General features: G+C 33.1%; 1 protein-coding gene across 1 annotated transcript in view; it reads left to right on the plus strand.

Moving 5' to 3' along the window:
* LOC106457293 overlaps nucleotides 1-5,111 on the plus strand; it is a 33,185-nt gene that overhangs the window by 8,378 nt on the left and 19,696 nt on the right. The gene's annotated exons all lie outside the window — the stretch shown is intronic.

Genomic DNA, 5,111 nt, shown 5'->3' on the forward strand with positions numbered 1-5,111 from the left:
TCTACTTCTAGTCGTGAACGTAATTAAATATACCTGGATTCAAGACACAGTCATTGCTTTATCATAACACTTTCTACTTCTAGACGTGAACGTAATTTACTATACCTGGATTCAAGACACAGTCATTGCTTTATCATAACACTTTCTACTTCTAGACGTGAACGTAATTTACTATATCTGGATTCAAGACACAGTCATTGCTTTATCATAACACTTTCAATTACTAGACATGGACAATAAAGAGTACTAATATAGAAAAGAAAACTTCAAATTAGCTGTGGTTACTAGTTTTGTCTTTTCACAGGTTTTCTGACGTAAGCTAAAGAGATTACGTGACTAGTTTTGATACTTATCTCTCTCTGCAAGTATTGTGATGTAGAAATAAGACTCTTTTGGCCTTCTTCATGATGTTAAACCAGCTAAAGGCAGTGTTATTAAGTATATCCAAATACTGTTTATTTGTATATCCAATTCTAAATGACAGTTGGTAGTCTTGAAGAGGGATTTTTTTCAAATATAAGTTATATTAAATCTCATTTCATGCTAAAGATATAAAACCTAACCTATACAGGTATTCACATTAGCTAAAAATAACAATTGCAAGTTCATAAAAACGAAAACGTTTAAGGAGATAATATTTAATTTTTCTTAACCTATAAATGATATTACTTAACAAACATTAAGTATGCCACAGTTTCCATGATTTTCGTATGTAACTTCCATCCATTTACAACTTTATAAAAATGCATAAATCTAGTGATCCATTTGCTACACTTGACAGTGCTGACATTTTCTTGCTATGTAAATATTTCTGATAAGGATTCTTAACTCATCAGATTATTAAGTCTGGTTTTGCACTAAAGTGTTGAGATATTTTCTGATTCTGCTCAAAACATTTGACAAGTAAGATTATAATCTTAGAACTGGAACATTTGTTGTACATCTTGTATTCATAATCTTGTGTAAAAATGACTTTTACGTTATCATATGATTTATACATGTTGTACTTTTATTCACAGTAATATTATATTTGTATACCGACCTAGTCAAATGATATTAGCGTGTCGGGCTGAGGAGTGAAGGGTCCAGGGTTCGAGATGTGATGCCACCGTGGGCGCATTATAAAACTCATTATTCGATTCAAAGAGCCAGATAAAGCTCTTATGGCATTGGATGCGAGTGACTGGCTACCTTCCCTTGGCTAGTAGTTGAAAATTAGGTAAGACTGAACCTGAACCCTAGAGGTCTCTCCTGGCCATCTAACCCAAATGTGCATAAAGTGTCTATCAGATTTGAAAATTTCAAATTTCATTCTTATTCGGACCGAAAGTTCTGTCTAATACATTTTATGGTTATGATCGTAGTTACAGTTTATATTATATTTCCTACGCATGTTAAGTAGATGTGTTCACATATGAATATGTATAAATTTATGAGTCATGCTATACTAGAATTTGTACTTATGTTTTGTATCTCTTAGATGAGATTATTTGATTTGTATCAAAGTATAGTCAACCTTAAAACCTATATTCAAATTTATATGTTACTATTGCTCACCTACATAGAGCTGATCGAAGGCTTCCTTGTCTATTGGACCTGTGAAAATGCTCTTGAAACTTGTCTTACTAGCTTTCAGGTAACATTTTCTACACTGTCTGTTATATAATCATGTGAACTAAACCTGTTTGTTCGTTAACAATTACGCAATAGTGTATTATAAATCTATATGACAAAACACAAGGTAAAACTAACATGTACTTTTTTAAAACTTCCAACATGTGTATTATATTGCAATTTCTGGCATAGTTATTTTTGTGAATTGGCAAAATGTTCTGAAAGCCATATTTGTTTCGCTTTTTTAAAGTCACACGCTTAGTCTTGCAACGATGATTGAAACTGCAAGTAAGCATTTCCCAAGATGCTTCAAATGAACAACAGTCTTTCACCATTGAGTTTTAAATCACGTTTATTTTTAATATTGGGAATAAATGAAAATTTATGTTAAAAATTTACTTGTATGAGAACGGATTATCAGTTTAATTAGTAAGTTTTTACGCATTTAACTTTACTTACAAATGATTGTTGTTGTTGTTTGTGGAATTTCGTTCTTTGCTGCTCAAAGACTATCCGCGCTAGCCATCCCTAATTTTGAAGAAATAAACTAAAGAGAAAGTAATTAGCCAATACTACCAACTGCACACACGTGGGCTACTTTGATCTAATAATGGGATTTCCCCTTATCTCTTATAACGCTCCCACGACCCCAAAATGCGAAGCACGATATATGTATAATTTTTTTTTTCTACGATAACGTGGCGAGAACCATGGAACCTCGTTTATACAGTTCGGCACTCTTAACCACTGGGCCTATTTACAAAATATAAACTCTAATATAGCGTACAAAAACGTACGTTCTTATATCGTATTTAATTTATTGAGTTTATTAATAAAAAATCTTGTGTTATAACAAGAGATTTAAAACCATTAGACATTTTTAGGAGAAATAAACTTAATTAATATAAGTTGTGACAAAGTGGAAAATAGGAAAGCGACTTTTAATTAATTTACCCCTTAAGGTTAAAAAAATAAATTGATTGACTTTCTTATTTTATATGAATGATTTACATATGGCAGTGGCCTCACATGAGAGCCATGATGCCATGACATGAAGAACATATATTTAATTTTCAGACATTTTTAATCATTGACACTATAATTCCACCACGACTAAACGTATGGCGAGACAACTATAATATTCAAAATGTTCCCACAGTAGGATTTGTAAACAATGTAGAGCCAAATAACCAACAATTCGAAGAAGAGAGATTCCATTGTGCTTCGTGGAGACGTCAAAACTCGTGTAGAAAAGCGTTTACGATTTCAACTGGCTCTGAAACTACACCTAAAGCCAATCCATAGTAACACCCTCAACTGCATATCGAGATAAACTGCTGTTTTCAAAAGATGACCAAAGAAATTGTAATCCCAACATTCCTGTTCGGTCATATACCAGTACAGTTTCAATGAATTTTTGCGCTTTTGACATACTTAAAGTGGTTTTGGAAGTCAACGTCCATCAGCTAGTCATCACTTCCATCCACTTCCAGCTCTCGGGTGACTTTTTTACCAACGAAGAGTGAGATTGACCGTCTCATTATAACACCTCCACAGTTGAAAGGGCGAGCATGTTTGGTGGGACGGGGTTTCGAACCTTCGACCCTGAGATTGCGACTCAAGTGCCCTAACCACCTGGCCATGCTGAGAAAAAATACTTTTATAGTTAGGATGGTAATTATATAGTTATAGTTTCATTTTTATTTGTTTGTATGAACTGGGAGACCTGGTTTGTAGCTCGGTAGTCCAGATTTGTTGTAACGTGCAAATTATTCATTCTTCTAAACAATAATACTCCTTTTACAAATATGACGTAAAATTAACTTTACATATGTAATATATTTAAATTTACATTTATATCCTGAACATTTGTTCTTACGTTTAATGTCAAATTTAACTTCCTGTTTCCATTCTGAACATTGTTCCTATGTTTAAATGAATGATTCTCTTTAGTTTCTGTTTTTGAAAATGCTACAATTAAAGTATAAAATTACAGAGCTTTATCCTTTAGAATATACCTTGACCAGTTACACGAAAAAATACATTTTTTGATGTATTTTGTTTCTAAGCACAAAACTACACAATTGGCTATCAATGGTTTCCTCGCCGCGGGTATCCGATTTTTGGCGTTATAAGCCCTCAGATTTACTGCTGGGCCACCGCGGGATACATTTATTTAATCATCTTGAACTTACAATGAAATGATTTAGAAATGGAAAACACGCCTCAGAGTATAAAGTTTTTGTACGTCTTTACTAGTAAGATGAGGATTTTTTTTCCTCATATGGGTGATCTTAAGATGCATCTTCCATCTTACAATTGATGCAAACTATAAGATGGCATTATAAAGTTAAAATAAGATGTAAATATTTTACTTGTACTAATGCAGTCTTTATAGAATAGTAATAACTTAATATAAAACCAAAGCAGTTGGATATCAAGATGTTTACAATAAACAAGACTTCTTGTTATACATCTTGATATACAGAATAGCATATGACAAAGCTGACATCTTTGATATAAAACTGTACATTTCAAAATCAGCATAATTTGTATCACAATCTATAATACGCGGGTTCTTACACATCCAGTATGACTAGGCAAGCTACAAACCACTTTTTAGAAGGCACTAAACATGACTTTCACTCTTTCGAGTGGCCGGTGATGGTCAAGTTTATATCGTGCTTTTCAGTAAATGAACAATCATTGTATCATATTTAATTTATTTCTTACAGTAAATGGTTGAAACTATATAGAAAGCTCATATGGTAAAACTACTTTGTATGAATTTATTCTCTTTAATCAGCACCACTGTCGTTGTTGTTTTTGTGTAGACTAGAAAGAAATATAGCTCTAAAATTTATCAGCGCCATTTCCGAGGGTGTTTTAGTGTAGGTTAAAAATAAAGATAGTTTTATAATTAATCAGCCCCATTGTCGTTGTTATGTAGAATAGAAAGAAAAACAGTTTTATTATTTATCAGCACCATTGTTGAGATTGTTTTGGTTTAGGTTGGAAAGAAAGATACTTTTAATATTTATCAGCACCATTGTTAAGATTTATTGTTGTTCATTTTTAATTTCGTGCAAAGCTTTTCGAGAGTTGTCTGCGCTAGCCGTTCATAACTTAGAAGTGATATACTATAGTGAAGGCAGTTAGTCAACACCACCCATCATCAACTCTTTTACCAACAATGAATGGGATTGGCAATCATATTATAACGCCCCCACGGCTAAATGGGCTAGTATGTTCGGTGACGGTATTTAAACTCATGACCCGCAGATCGCGAGACGACCGCAATAACCACCAAACCATTTGAAACTGTACTGGTGTAGCTTAGAAAGAAAAAAATCGTTTGTAAGTGAAGTTAATTCTAAGGCTAAATAAATCCCTTTCGAGACGGGCGACGGGTGAAAGGCCATGTCATCTCATTTGTTTACTCGCATTCAAAATTTTATTGAACTACTCTTTCATGAATTTATTTTAACAAGTTTGGT

Source organism: Limulus polyphemus, unplaced genomic scaffold (genome assembly GCF_000517525.1).
Source record: "Limulus polyphemus unplaced genomic scaffold, Limulus_polyphemus-2.1.2 Scaffold313, whole genome shotgun sequence".
In the NCBI taxonomy this organism is placed as follows: Eukaryota; Metazoa; Arthropoda; class Merostomata; order Xiphosura; family Limulidae; genus Limulus; species Limulus polyphemus.